The sequence below is a fragment of the Monodon monoceros genome, unplaced genomic scaffold, assembly GCF_005190385.1.
Source record: "Monodon monoceros isolate NGI ecotype Baffin Bay Population unplaced genomic scaffold, NGI_Narwhal_1 Super_Scaffold_18, whole genome shotgun sequence".
In the NCBI taxonomy this organism is placed as follows: domain Eukaryota; kingdom Metazoa; phylum Chordata; class Mammalia; order Artiodactyla; family Monodontidae; genus Monodon; species Monodon monoceros.
Genome location: NW_021703774.1, coordinates 46,389,173 through 46,405,079, shown reverse-complemented (window position 1 = coordinate 46,405,079; position 15,907 = coordinate 46,389,173). Strand labels below are relative to the sequence as shown.

Here is a 15,907-nt window from a genome sequence, read left to right as displayed (position 1 = left end):
TGGGTCTCATGCCCTACCCATGACTTTTACTTCATCACTCCATGCATTCCCTCTCCCTTCAAGCTACCTCCCAAGAGTTGCTTCTCCTGGAACCCACTGCATGCTTTCATATTTCCATGTAACTCCCTTAGCCTGGAAAATGTCCTTCCATCTTTTCTACCTGTGAAATCTTACTTATCCTTGAAGGTCCACCTGAAATGAATATCGTCTCCATGAAATTTTCTGTAATCCTGCATGATAATTAAATTAAATGCCCTTACGTCTGAGTCCCCACAGCCCACTGCCCCTTCCACAGTTCAGAACTCACTTTATTCTGCTTCAAATTCCAATCATTTGTTTACCTTCCTGCTTTTTCTCCTAGGCTGTAACGCAAGGGCAGGGAATGCATCCTCTTCATCTCTGTAACTCAAGCCTTACATGACAGCAGCCCGGTCTCCCAAGAGCCTTTGATGGTAAAGGCAGCTGATGGTGTGGAGCATGAATTCAGCAGCATCACACACACCTTCCGTGATTCTGCCCAGGTAATGAGCCATTGGATACCAATCAGAGCCAAGAATAAGAAGCTCTAAGCAGATTTCCCACATTTCCCACATCTGTCCCCAACGCTCAACCTAGAGGGGTTTCACCTTGAGGCTATATAGTCCCCAGTGTTCAGTGATTCAAGAATGGTTCTACCTCCCTTCTTAATCTGGTCTAAGGTCTAACTTGTTACTAAGATCATTAATGCCACAGGGAGAGGCTGTCATAACAGCTTTTCCTGTGTTTTAAAGTGCTATAGAGGGATTTCCCTGGCGGTCCAGTGGTTAAGACTCCGTCTTTCCACTGCAGGGGGAACGGGTTCGATGTCTAGTCAAGTAACTAAGATCCCACATGCTGTGAGGCAAAAATAAAATAAAATAAAGTGCTATGGAAAAGAAATGGCTGGATATATTCTTTTTAATCTCACCTTTAGCAATAAGGTGTGATCTCTAAGTTTGAAAAATGAACAAATGAATAAATAAATGGTGAACGTGCCAGACTCTATTTAAATGAAGATATTTGACATTTCTTTGGTCTTCCTTATAGAGTTGCAGCCCCTCCCCATGGCTCTAGAACACATTCCATCTAAAGATGGGGACTGGGTTTCCTCCTGAAGAACAGGCAGCCATAAAAGGATGTTAGTTCAGGAGCCAACACAGTGAATACGACCAGCATGGTATCTGGAGCCCAGAAATCTGTACACAGCCTCTGACTCCATATGACTCATCCAAACAACAAAGATCTCTAGAAGCAATCACTAGGGCAGGGCTTAGGAAACACATTTTCTGTGGTATGCCATCCCTTGAAGGCACAGCTTGAAAATTTTAATTCTATGTTCCTAGTTTCTAGCACAAAGCCTACACCATAATTAACACTTAATACATGTTTGTAAATGGATTCTATCCTTGCTTTTCGTTCTCTCCTTTTATCCCCCAACTTTCTCTTTTTCCTCCTTTCCCATCTCCTTTCTGTCCATTAGGACTTGTTGAGGTCCTAATAACTGGAAATAATTAAGATCTTAATCACCTTCCCCTTGTCCACCTTACCCTAACCTCCAGGCAATACATGAATGTTCTTTATGGAATATTAAATATTGGGTTCCCTTGTTTTTGGATACCTGAGCATGACAGTTGGCTTCTTGGTGATCAAGCCCTGCTCCTATTCCTTCACCTTTACTCTCATTTTTCCTCTCGCTTCTTTCCAACCTCCAGTGGTGTCGAAAGCTGCATGAATGAGCTGCTGACCCTCCAAGCTGAGAAACTTGGCCCTCAGAACCATTCCTTGGGAACTCTCACTTGCTGTTGTGTCAGGTTTCTTGCAGATGGGTTCACAGTTGCTGTCAGCCATAATTCCCACCTATACCCCCATTCTCCTACCCTCTGCTCGCCCCACCAAATCCAAAATATTACCAAGAACTGTGCCCTAGGGGACTGGACACATAGGCTGTGCTGGTGGCCTTTAGGGCTGTGCTGGCCACCATCTCCACAGAAAGGATGCTTCTGTTCTGGAGTGTGTGACAGATTAAGGGCAGCCCAGGGAAGCAGGAAGATAAACCACGATGTGGAGAATGTCAGCACTCCCAGGAAAACAGATAAAACTCCCTGTCTGATCCATTTTTATTTGGGCAGATTTCATGTTGAATCATTTTGCTTGCTTGAACATCAAAACATACGCCCTGGTCCCAGCACAGTCCATCCCAGATGAAGTTCTCTGCTTAAGGAGTGGGGCCTTCAAGAGGGGGAATGAGCAGCTATAAACAATCCCTGTGTGCTTACCTCCCACCCCCGGGCTTCTACCCCACCCCAAGCCTACAAATCCCATCTGGAGAGTCTGCCCCTCATAGTGAGGAGTATTTGATCCACCTGACTTCCTGATAAACCTTCAGACAGAAGTGTGTGTGTGTAGTGTTGAGTGGGGATGTTAATGTCGTCAATAATAATTCAAAATGAATTCCTGCATATGAACATTGTCTAGTCTTGGAAGGCAAATATCTCTTCATTAAATGTCAATCATTGCTTTCGAAGAATTTTTAATGGGGAAGTACTCCAAAAAAAAAGCCAATAGGAAAAAACAAAAGCAGGTAGATACCATATATTATAGGTAGAGATAGAGACAAAGATACGCATTGAGCAAAGAGTAGAAGGAAATACATCAAAATGCCTGGAGAAATTTTCCCAGCGTTGTGAATTATGGGTGATTTTGCTTCCTATTTTTCTTTATGTTTCTGTGCTGTCCGAGGTTTTCTACTATGAACAAATGTGACTCTAGTAATGGTGGATGGGATGAATTTTTAAATTTGTTTTTAATGTAGATCGCCTTGCCTTGACCTGATCCCATCAAGAAGCCTCACTGAAAGCTGAGTGACCTGAGTACAAAGGCTTCAGATCTTCCTACCTCACGGCCGGCCCAGCCCTCCTTCCTGTTGTCCAGCACAGCATCCGGCAAAGGCCATTACCCTTATTTAAGGGCAGATGGTGAGTTGAAAACCACACAACAGAGGTAGTTCAGGCACATAGGTCTGTAGGAACCAAGTTCAGACGTAAGCTAAGAGGTCACCAATGGCTCCACAGCTGTGCCCCTACCCCCAGCGCACCCCGAGAGCTTCCTCCCAAAAGATTCTTTAGCAAAATGGGAAAGGGAGGAGATCAAGAGTAGGAGGGGAATGAGGCAAAGGAGCCAAGAAGGGGGTTTCTAATACAGAATTGAAACTGCCCTGTTCAGGGGCTGGCAGATTTCCAAGGACCTCCAAGGATGCAGAGAAGGCCTGGGAGAAAACCAGGGACAGGAGGCAAGGTTCACTTCAGCTCAGACACACTCCACCTCCTCCTCTGGCTCCAACCCCCTCTACTCATGGCCAGACGTCTTAAATTCCCCTTTTTTTTTTTTTTTCCCCTTTTTTTGCGGTATGCGGGCCTCTCACTGTTGTGGCCTCTCCCGTTGCAAACACAGGCTCCGGACACGCAGGCTCAGTGGCCATGGCTCACGGGCCCAGCCGCTCCGCGGCATGTGGGATCTTCCCGGACCGGGGCACGAACCCGTGTCCCCTGCATCGGCAGGCGGACTCTCAACCACTGCGCCACCAGGGAAGCCCCTTAAGTTCCCGTTTGTGTTCCTTTTATCTTCCTCACCCAAACTCTAGCTCCCACCCCCACCCCCAACTTAATTCCATCACCCCCTGACAATCTGAGCTTGTTTCTCCAGGGCTTGCAGCTCCTGCTGTGAGGGTGATAGCCACACCCAGCTCTTGAAGAGGGATGTAGCTTGTGAGGTCAGGGAGGAAGTGGGGGAGGTGGGGCTGGGTGGGGAGGAGGGAAAAAGCTTGGAGTAGACTTTTCAGAAGTGTGGAGAGGGCAGCTGAGGGCACCCAGCTCCCCACCACCCCCATTACACTGTTAGTGCGGCCCACCCTTGAGCTGCCCTCAGTATTGGGTTCCAAGTGGGTGGGTGTCCAAGGAAGAGAAACTATGGAAGCAGAAGGCAGGAAAGTGCAGGCACTGCTGGGCGATGCCCACCTTTGCACTCACCTGGCAGGGCCCACTGGAAGCAGTGACAATAGGTTGACATCTGTTCTTTAGATACTAATGCCAAATAGATTGCGTGACAGTAGTTTAACATGCACGCCTAAGATGGTGTGTGTGGGTGTGCGCACGTGTGTGTGGAGGGGGGGTTAGTGGAGGGTAGTGGGAAGCAATGAGGGGAGGGTCCCTGTGGAGACTGAGATGATTTGTGCATTCCTCCAAATTTCTGGGGGAAAGAACTAGATAACAAGTTCAGAAAAGTCATTAAGTCTTGGGGGATTCAGAGCCAATCTTCCCATGGTCATCTTTGTCCCCCATTTTTTCTTTTGGAAACCCGACCTCTTTTTGATAAAATATATCTGTGTTCTTGAAAAACATAAGCCTTCACATATGGTTTCCACAGCACTGACACTTTGCCACAGAAGGCAATCTGATGCAGTGGTCAGAACACATACCTCGGAACCAGACAGACCTTCAAAAGCCTGACTCTGACAGTTAACGGGCTGGGTGACCAGTTTGAGTCCCTGTAAAGTAGGGATGATCCTAGTTCCTTGCTCCTGGGATTTTTGTAAGAAATAAATGAGAGAGCATATGAAGCGCAGAGCCCAGCTCTTGGTGAGGCTACTATGGTCCTATGATAAAGTCAGCACTCTCCATGTGGCTTTGGTCCCAATAAAGCTACTCCGGGTAGTGTAGTAGGGGACTAAGCACCAGAGCAGTACTAGTAAACTGTGGCCTGTGGACCACATCCTGCCTGATGCCTACTTTTGTATGGCCTGAGAGCTAAGAATGGTTTTTCCATGTTTAAATGGTTGGGGAAAAAATCAAAAGAAGAAGACTATTTTACAACACGTGAACGGTATATGAAATTCACATTACAGTGTTCATGAGTAAAGTTTTTCGGGAACACAGTCACGATCATTTGTTATGTATCTTCTATAGCTGCTTTTGCAAAGGACCCACAAAGCCTAAAATACAAAAAAGTTGGTCAGCCGTGCATTAGAAGATCAGTAGCCCAATTCCAGCCGTGCTTCCCACCTCCCAACTAAAGATAATACCTTCCCCTCTGTCACCACAAAAATGCCCACCAGCGTACATACACACCATTTGGCTCATTCACCATGTTGTTGTTAACACCAGCTGGCCTACATGCTGGAAAGTGTAAGACAGGACCTGGCAATAAAGCATTACTGTTATTTTCTGAGCAAGCATTGGGGGTGGTGCAATCCCAGTCACCCCTACTGAAAAGACTCAATGTGTTCTTTGTTCTCCTAGCCCTTGATCTTTCACTCTTATTTCTATTTCTCATGCCTTCTGTGTCCATTAGCACTGGCTCAGCTGGGAAAATATGAGTTGGGCTTTGTCTATACCTTTAATCAGTTTACTGGAAAGAGGTCAGAAACAAAAAAGGGAAGAAGCATTAAAACATATACATTGTTGAGTGCTTACTATAGGCCAGGGGATTATAGTGGTGAATAAGGAAAGATCCCTGAGAGAGGAAGAGAGAAACAATAAGGCAAATAGTTATGAAACAATGCAATAGCTGCTATAATAGAGGCATGTACAAAGTACCGAGGGAGCAAAGAAAATGATTTCATCTATTGGGATATTGAAGAGGAGCATCAGGAAAAGTCACAGGGAGGTGACAGCTTTGAAGAGTGGAGAAGAGTTTGTTAGGTGTGAAGAAAGGGTGAAGTCATGAGGGTACAGGGGAACAGCAAGGGCAAAAGCAGGGGCAGGGCACCAAGGGCATGTTCAACAGAGGGGGTGACCCATGGGAAATAAGCTGACACTAGAGTGTGGATGACCCTGTGTACCATAGTCAGGGGTAACACTTTATTCTAGATGGGTAACCTTCAGAGACTTCAGAGACTTAAAAGAAGGGAGCGAGATCATTAGATGTGCTCTTTAAAAGTGACTATTGGTAGCAACAGGGAGGGATGCACTAGTATAGAGAGATGCTGGGTTAAGAACAAGTCATGAGTTGTTAATCAACTATACTCCAATATAAAATAAAAAGTTTAAAAACAAAACAAAACAAGTCATGGGTGTTGGAGAAGTGTGGCAGGAAGAAAGATCTTGGATGTAGTGGTAACAGGAATTCATGACATATTGAGCTCTTAGGTGAGGTAGAGAAAGGAGTTGAAGAACAAATCCCGGGATTCTGGAGTGAATCCAGAATCTGCCCAAGACAGATATTAATGCTATTAACTGAAACAGAAAATGCTGGAGTTCTACTTGGGATGTGGGTGATCCTTGGGCATAGTTAACTTGTGGAAGATGGCATGATTTTAGTTCATCCAGGTGAAGAAATCCAGTAGGTGATCATTGACACTCTTAAGTCGAGAGCCCAGAAGATGTAGGGGCTATAAATATACGTTTAAGAATCATCAGTCAGGACTTCCCTGGTGGCGCAGTGGTTAAGAACCCGCCTGCCAATACAGGGGACACGGGTTTGAGCCGTGGTCCGGGAAGATCCCACACGCCATGGAGCAACTAAGCCCGTGCGCCACAACTACTGATCCTCCACTCTAGAGCCTGCGAGCCACAGCTACTGCGCCCGCGTGCCACAACTACTGAAGCCTGCGCACCTAGAGCCCGTGCTCCACAACAAGTGAAGCCACCACAATGAGAAACCCTCGCACCTCATCGAAGAGTAGCCCCACTCACCGCAGGTAGAGAAAGCCCATGTGCAGCAATGAAGACCCAACGCAGCCCGAAAGAAAGAAAGAATCATCAGTCAATGATGTATGAAATAGAGGACATTATTCAGCAAATATGAAAGGAAAAAGAAAATTACAATTAGAACCCTGGGGAGTACTAGCATTTAATGGGGTGCAAAGCTAGAGACACCAATCAGAGATGGGAAACTAAAAGGAGAACCTGGAATGAGGAGCATCACCAAAGCCATGGAGAAGAGAACTGTGAAAGTTTCTCCTGCACAGAAGAGGAAGGTCAACAGAATGAAAATGCAAAGAGCAAAAACTCCTCAAATAATGGGTTCCCATAGCCCCACTTGGAATCCTGTGAAACACTAAGTGTCACCACAGAGAGTTATAAAAATCAATCTGTCTGTTTCCAGAACTCAGTGCACAGGATTTGAAAAGCAGAGGTATTTTTCAGGACAGATTATTGGTTTTGCATAAGCACCAAAAAGAAGCTGCTGGGTTTGCAAAAAATGGTAGTCATTGATGAGCTGGACAGGAGCAGTTTCTATAGAGCAGTAGGAACAGAAAGCAAATTCCTGTGGGTGCAATTGTCCGTGGATCTGAAGAAGTAAGGACGAGGAGCATAGAGTGGACCTTCAAGAAGTGATATTTCTGTAACTCTTCTTTTTTTTCCTCTCAAAAAACAATTGTCTGTCCTGGAAAATCCCTCTGCTTTCCAATTTACTAACCCTGGGCACTGTGTTCTGGATATAGACCAAGTGACTTTTACAACTCTCCTAGGTGACATTTATCCTTTCACAGAATTCCAAGTGGGCCTTATGGAAACACTATTTGAGGGATTTTTGCTTTTACCTCAAAAGTATTTCTAGATAAAATCAATGAAAAGGATTAAAAAGTCTTGCTGTGTGTGAACCTACAAGGATAGGTTCCTCTGTAAAGGGTTCTGCCATGAGTCCACGCAAGAAGTCAGCCCTCCTTTCTCTCCAGCTTATGGCATGGTATTGATACAAGTAAAGAAGGAAAAGGGGGCCAGCTGTGCTCTTAAGCTTCACTTCTAACTCAAGTTTCCTTTTTCACTTTAGTCTGAAACCAACAAAGAGCAGAGAATAGAGGGTGGTAAGAGATCAGGCCCCTGGAGAGCTGCTATCTAGTTCCAGCTGTACTTCTTATCCACAGAACCTACCAAAAGGAGAGCGTTGTCCCTTTTCTAGTCTGATTTTCCTAAAATATAAATATTAAATTTATAAATATAAGTTTGCTTAAAACCTGGAGTGGCTTCACCTTGTCCCAGGATTAAGTCCCATATTTTAAACAGGGCAAACAGGGCCCTCCACATCTAATGGCTCCCAGATAACTCCTCAAATTCTCCTTTCCAACCCACTGGGCTTTTTTTTCTTCCAAAGCATGCTGCTCTGTATTCTTGTAACTTTGGAATATGCTAACCCTCTGCCCAAACTACCTCCATTTTCCCACTTTATCTAGCAAGCTTAAACTCATCTCAGGTTATGTGTCAGGTGCCTCACAAAACTCTTTGCGATCCCTGAGGCTAGGTTGGACCTCCTAGATCAGACGATATGTCCCTTTCCTAGCACTTCCATGCCTATGCTTGCTTAAGGTCAGTCTCTCCTCCTAGAAGATTAGGCACCCATCAGGGCAGAGAACGGGTCTGACTTTTCACTACTATGATCCTAGTACTAGGCACAAAAAAGTGAATGGTGTGCTCTTTTGTTCATTTATTCATTCATTTATTCACTGAACATGTAAGTAGCAGATCACATAATACATGGAAAACTTTTTGAAAAGTATAATGCAAGAACCAAGTATTTGGAATGTTCTATGCAGAAGATTGCAAAGTCAATTTCAATTCAGTCAACACTTCTGAAAGAAACTCAAAATATTCTCCATAGTATACCCTTTATAATCAAAGGACAATGCTATTATTGTTATACATACTTCAAACAAGTCTTTATATCTTCTTGCTTTTATAATCAAAGGCTAATATTATTATTACTATATGTGATCTCAGACAATTCATTATACTTTCCAGAGGGATGTTAGATGTCCCCCAACTCTACTCCTTGTATTTTCTGGTGCTATATCAAATTTAAATATCCCAGCCCTCATAGAGTCCTGCCAACAATATCCAAATGAATCCATCAGTAAATATTATGACTGAGTAACCTTTATTCTTCGACACACAAATATAATCAAAGTAATATTCTTTCAACTTCTGTTGTCAATGAATGGTAAAAATCACAACTCAAATATTTTATTAAATAACATTTTTTCTTAACTTTTTAAATTAATCAACTAATTAATTAATTATTTTTGGCTGTGTTGGGTCTTCGTTGCTGCGCACGGGCTTTCTCTCTAGTTGTGGCGAGCGGGGGCTACCCTTCTTTGCAGTGTGTGAGCTTCTCATTGTGGTGGCTTCTCTTTGTTGTGGAGCACAGGCTCTAGGCATGCGGGCTTCAGTAGTTGTGGCTCACGGACTCAGTAGTTGTGGCTTGCAGGCTCTAGAACGCAGGCTCAGTAGTTGTGGCGCACGGGCTTAGTTGCTCCGCAGCATGTGGGATCTTCCCGGACCAGGGCACGAACCCATGTCCGCTGCATTGGCAGGCGGATTCTTAACCACTGCATCACCAGGGAAGTCCCTTAACTTTTTATATTGAAGTAAAATGCCCAAATCTCTGAGTGACACTGGATCAATTTTTACAAACATATACAACCTTAAAGCTGCCACACAGATCAAGCAAGAGCATATTATCTACACCCAGAGGCCTCCCTCTGCCCCTTTCTAATCAACCCCTGCTCCCACCCCCACCAAAGATAACCAGTATCCTGACTTCTTTCACCACAGATTAGGTTTTCTTGTTCTTGAACTTCATATAAATGCAATCATACAGTATGTCCTCTTTTATGTCTGGATATGTTTGCTCAATATTATGTGGCTGAGAATTATATATGTTTTTGCATGCAATAATAGTTTGCTGGGGTTTTTTTTCATTTCTGTATAATGTTCCATTGACTATATATGCTACATGCACTTGTCCATTCTACAGTACTATTGACAGACATGTGGATCGTTTCCAATATGAGGCTTTGATGAACAAAACTGCTGTGAGCACTTTTCGGTTTGGATGCACGTATGTCTGAGTTTCCATTGGGTCCAAACCTAGGTGTGAAATTGTTAAACCATAGGGTAAGCTTATGTTCAACTTCAGTAAAAGTTTTCCAGTGTGATTGTGCTAATTTACTGTGTAGGTTTACCCACCCACCAGTAGAGCATGAACGTTCCAGTTGCTCACATCCTCTCTAACACTTGGTATTGTACTGTTTCATTTTATATATATATATATATATATATATACCATTCTGGTATAGATATACCTCTTTACAGTTTTCATTTGTATTTCCCTGGTGAATAATGATGTCAAGCATCTTTTCACGAGCTTGTTAGCCATCTGAACATTCTCTAATATAGCTTCTAGAAGAAGACATAATATTGCCATGACCTTGGGGCAGTCAAAGACTTCTCAAACAGAACACAAAAAAAGGCTATCCATAAAGGAAAAGAGTGATAATGTAGACTCCGTTAAAATTTAAATATTCTGTTCATAAAAGGACACCATTAAAAGAATGAAAAGGCAAGCCACTGAATGAGAAAAGATATTTGCAATCATAGCCAGAATTCTTAAAGAACTCTTGGAAATCAGTAAGAATGAAAACAGACAACTCAATGCAATAGTGAGCAAAAGACTTGAATTAAGTCTTCGTTGTTGTGAAATGTTACAAACATTAAAATATTTTTGACTGTACTTTTTTCTTTTGTGTAATTATGGTCCTTAATAAAGACCGTTCATTCAAGGCAATTTCATTATTTTATATCTTCTCATGATCTTTACGTAAATAAAATCACAAATCAGAATTTAAACAATTCTTTTATGCCATAGTTTGTTCTATATTGGTTTTGAAAATTTGGTTACAATGATTACTTCATCTAGTGCAGCTCCCCACCCACCCTGAGTCCTTATCTGATGAATGAGCTCTCTATTTTTAGGACTTCCAAATGCTCAACAAAAACATGGAAAAGAATGATTGCCCCTCTGCCTTACAAGATCAGGTTCAGATAACGCTCTCCAAGCCTCCAGGCCCTTAGGGAAAGTGTACAACCTCATCTTTTTTCATCTCTCTTGGGACTGCCTCAGAAAGTTGGATTTCCCCCCCAAGCTACCTACAAACTCCCCTTCTCCCCATACACCACCACTACCACCACATTCTTTGAAAATCTTCAAAGCGCCAGGAATGGACAGAGAAGGCAGTATAAGTAGGAAGGGATCTCTGCAGGGAAGGAGGTGGAACAGTGGGAAAGACTAGGGTAGGCGCCAAAGCTCTCTTATCTACAGAAATAACATCTCCCTGCAGTCCCTTGGGGGCTGGACCACAGCCCAGGGTTAAGAAATCTCTATAAGTAAATGCAAATATCCCCTCCCCCTTTTCTTCTCATCTTACTCAATTTTTAAAAAGAAAAAAAATATATTGAATTGAGAACCTGAAGTGGCAAAGCCAACATTGAAAACAGGAGAAGGATATAAAACCCAAATGTCTACTGAACACCTCCCAGATGCCAGGCAGTATACTAGATATTAAATAAATCATTGCCTTCAAGCCACTTAGAGTCTAGTATGGATGAGCAATTGTAACAGGTAGAATAACAGTGACATTTATTTAGTGCTTACACTATACAAAGAATTTTAATATATGTTTTGATATATAATATATAATATATTTAACATAAAATACTATATTCTGATATATAATATATTTAACATATGTTGTAATACACTTATTTTAATAAACTTATTTATTTATTTATTTATATTTTTGGCTGTGTTGGGTCTCTGTTGCTGTGCGTGGGCATTCTCTAGTTGCGGTGAGCGGGGGCTACTCTTCATTGCGGTGCACGGGCTTCTCATTGCAGTGGCTTATCTTGTTGTGGAGCACAGGCTCTAGGCACGTGGGCTCAGTAGTTGTGACTCGTGGGCTCTAGAGCGCAGACTCAGTAGTTGTGGCGCACAGGCTTAGTTGCTCCGTGGCATGTGGGATCTTCCCAGACCAGGGCTTGAACCCGTGTCCCCTGCATTGGCAGGCAGACTTTTAACCACTGTGCCACCAGGGAAGCCCCATGTAATACATTTTAATGTTTTAAATATCTTGAATCTTCAGAGCACATTTATGAGAAATGACATTTTCACCCCCTTTTATAGATGAATAAATTGAGGAATCAGGAGTTTGAATAACCTGCATAAGGTCAAGTGGTTAGGAAGAAGCCAGACTAAGAGCTGGATCTAACACAATTAGAAGGCAATAGAAACAAGTGCATAGATAGTAAAGAATATATAAATTATGCTGGGGGCACCAGAGAGGGGCTTTTAGACCAGCCAGGGGAAGTCAGGGAAGGCTTCCTGGAGGAGGTGATATGTACGCCATCCTGAAGGTTAGGTATGGGATTAGGAAGTCAGGTAAGGGGAAAGCATTCCAGGCACAATTATAGCACCTGGGAAGATACAGAAGGGTGGGATAGCAGACCATGCAGTGTGACTGAGTCACAGGTGGAAGACAGAGCTAAAGGGGGTGGGCAGAACCCTCACCAGGAAGGGTTTGTGTGTCAGCAAAGTCAATGAGAATCCAGAGGAGGATTTTAAGTAGGAATGGATGAGGTCAAATTTGGATGGTGTTGAAGATGATTGCTGAGGGTGGGAGAATGGTGGTAAGGAAGCAGGTGAGGAGGGCATGGGAAGCCAAGGGAAAGAACTATTATAGAAGTAAGAATATTTTGACTTTCTTCAGAACTGTACACCACCCAGGGGTGTGGACTTCCTAGAGCAAGCAAGACCCAGCCCACCACCAGCTGTGGCTAAGCCAGCTTCATCCTAGTTCCTGACCCTGCAAACAGGCACAGAAGCCATCTCCCATCCTTGCCTCAACCCACCATATCCTTCACCCTGCACTATGTTATAAGCTCCATGAGGTAAGGACATTTTAGCATCATGCACATGCAGCAAGATGTATGACCAAGGGCCTAGACTTTGGAGTCAAAGAATCCTGGGTGTGAATTTCAGCTAAACCATACCAGATATGTAGCCCCTTGGCTTCCTTGCTGTAGTGTGTGAATAATAACATAGAGCCGATTAAGCACTAGTGGTCTTATAGGTAAAGTCTGCTTTGTTAATTGTAGCCTTTATTGTTCTTATTATTATACAGATCCCTTATGATTTGGTCCCTACCTACTACTCCAAGTTCACCTCCTACCAAATATCCCTTTGCCATGTACTTTACATTCCCATCAATATCACACTGCTCATGTGTTATCAGATATGCTATTTGGTTTCACGTACTCATGCCTTTTACATACTATTCTCAATGCCTAAAAATACCATAACTCCCTTGCTTGTCATGCAAATTACATTTCTATTTGTCTTTCAAAACCCATCTCAGGCATCATCTCCTCAAGGAAGCACTTCCTCATATTCCATCTCCCAGTTAGTCCCTCTACTGTGCTTTCTCTGTGTCTTGCATCTTTTTTTTTTTTTTTAATTTTTTGGCCACACCAAGTGGCATGCAGGATCTTAGTTCCCCAACAAGGAAGTGAACCCATGCCCCTTGCAGTGGAAGCTCGGAGTCTTAACAACCAGACCGCCAGGGAAGTCCCTGTGTCTTGCATCTTAAATGTGTTTCTATTTTTTCACTTCCCTCTGATGATGTCTTACAGTATACTTCTCTGATTGTTTACCTGTCTCCAAGTGCCCAGTCCCTTGTGGGCAGGGGTTGTATCTTATTTATCTCTGTACCCTTTAGCACAGGGCTCAGTGTCTAGGATCTAGTAAGGAAGGGATCAATCTATTGAATGAATGATATGACAGGGAGCATCAGTCTAAACAGACACAGGTTTTTGGTAGTGTCAGTCCTCAAGATAAGGATAACAGGAGAATAACTGGCTTAGGGGTTAAGTTCATCCAATGAAGGTCTAGCAGGCAGTTTATCACATGTGACTACAAGTGTGATGAGCGATAAGGGCCTGATGCAGTTTTGAGAGCCCAATCCATGTCTATATGATAGATGAAGCTGTTATTTTGGTTATTGATGCCCAAGAACTATGAATAGAGTGAGAAAAGGAGAAAGCCAAGGACTCCTGAGGACTCCTTTTCATTTCAAAAGTCAGCCAAAGGAGGTGAAAGAGATTAAAAGATGAGCAGCTTTAAATGAAGGAGGAGAACCAATGAAAAGGAAAAAACCAAAGGAAGACAGAATTTCAAGAGATGTCAATACTCCACAGGTGGGGGCTTCCCTGGTGGCACAGTGGTTAAGAATTTTCCTACCAATGCAGGGGACATGGGTTCAAGCCCTGGTCCGCGGAGCAACTAAGCCCATGCACCACAACTACTGAGCCTGCACTCTAGAGCCTGTGAGCCACAGCTACTGAGCCCGTGTGCCACAACTACTGAAGCCCATGTGCCTAGAGCTCTTGCTCCGCAACAAGAGAAACCACCACAATGAGAAGCCCGTGCACTGCAACAAAGAGTAGCCCCTGCTCACCGCAACTAGAGAAAGCCCGAGCACAACAACGAAGACCCAACGCAGCCAAAAATAAATATAAATAAATAAATTTATATTAAAAAAATACTCCACAGATGCAAGTGGATATGGTTTTGGCAAAATGGAGGTCATTGGGAAATTTAGTGGAAACAACTTCAGCAAATAGCAGAGGGATGGAGTGGTTGGGATTGCAGATTACTAGGGAGAAGGGATAAAAGGAGTAAGTGGAAGATCCACCTGCCTGCTCATTCAGTTGAAGCACTTTCTTACCGACTTAAGGATTTTAAGGCAATATTTGTGGTTTCTCAAAGGACAGTCAACAACTCTAGAAGTCCAACTCATAGTGCTAGCAAAGGCCTAACACACTGTAGGCACTCAATATTTGTGGAATGAATGAATTAATGAGTGGAACTGAAAGAAATTAAGGGCAAAGTCTTACTCCAACTCCACTTGGCCTGGGGGCTCTTTCAGCTTTTTTTGTTCCCAGAACAAGGCAGTTCCTAGCTCTGTCTCATTCCTTCCCATCCTCTCCCACCCATTACCCTGTCAGGGTAGGGCGTCTGGCTTCAAAACGTTTTTAAATGTCCATACTTTGGTAAATTTTGTTGCATTGAATTATGACCCAGACTCCCCAGGATTAATCAGATAAACCCACCTAATCAGTTAACTATGAGTTTTTACTTCTCCCTAACTTGAAGTTTTAATCCCCTTTTGTCTCCAGAAGCCCTTAAAAGGAAAGCTGGAAAAAAATCAGTAGGGCTTTTCCTATCCCCACAGTTATTTCCCTTCCCCCACTCCACTTTGACTCTCCAAACTCTGCAACTCCTCCCACAATACAAGCAGGAAGATGTGCTTTTGAGGCGGGCTGATGAATGAGGAGACTTCTCTGCCAGCCCCTTTGCTTACGTGTTAGGGGAGAGCTGCACCAGGACTGGCTGAGACCAGGTTCAGCGACCTTCTGCCTTGTTAACTTGTTTTATTGCTTGTGTCAAGATGATCCTGGGAAAATTGCTTGTGTCACCTCCTAGGCCTAAGGGAAGATCTCTGGCTGCTGAAACTGCTCACCCCATCCAGCCACCATCCCAGGTTACCCTTTTGTTCCCTAATCCCAGTTTGCCTTCCTTGGCTTGCTGCTAGGAGCTAAATGGCTCAGGGGATTTCTTCCGTGGATGGTGTTGTTGTTGGTATTGAGCTTTGTTTTGTCTTTCTCCTAATTTGGAACAGATGGAAGGAGGAAATGAAAAACATTTGACTTCTCTTTGGTAAATTTCAAAGAGAGAGTGGAAGCAAATAACCATTCAGTAAACAAGTATTTAATGCACGTTGAGGAGCGTTTTGGTGATCCAGATTAGTCCTGGCCAACAGAATGAGTGAGTCATGAATGCTATTAAAATGTTTTAGTAGACACATTATAAAAAAAAAATAAAAAATAGCAATGTTAATTTTTATAACAGGGACTTCCCTGGTGGAGCAGCGGTTAAGACTCCACGCTCCCAATGCAGGGGGCCCGGGTTCGATCCCTGGTCAGGGAACTAGATACCACATGCATGCCACAACTAAGAGTTCACATGTCACAACTAAGGAGCCCTCGAGCCACAACTAAAA

General features: G+C 43.4%; 1 long non-coding RNA gene across 2 annotated transcripts in view; it reads left to right on the top strand.

The window, feature by feature from the left end:
* LOC114898259 overlaps positions 1 to 12,890 on the top strand; it is a 53,029-nt gene extending 40,139 nt beyond the window's left edge. Inside the window, exons 5-7 of one of the 2 annotated variants that reach the window (XR_003794311.1) lie at positions 362 to 521; positions 2,831 to 2,993; positions 12,557 to 12,890. This is a non-coding gene — a long non-coding RNA (uncharacterized LOC114898259). Of the gene's footprint in view, positions 1 to 361; positions 522 to 2,830; positions 3,422 to 12,556 lie in introns of those variants that run through there. The other variant, XR_003794310.1, reaches the window with a different exon arrangement.
* Positions 12,891 to 15,907: the final 3,017 nt, after the last annotated feature.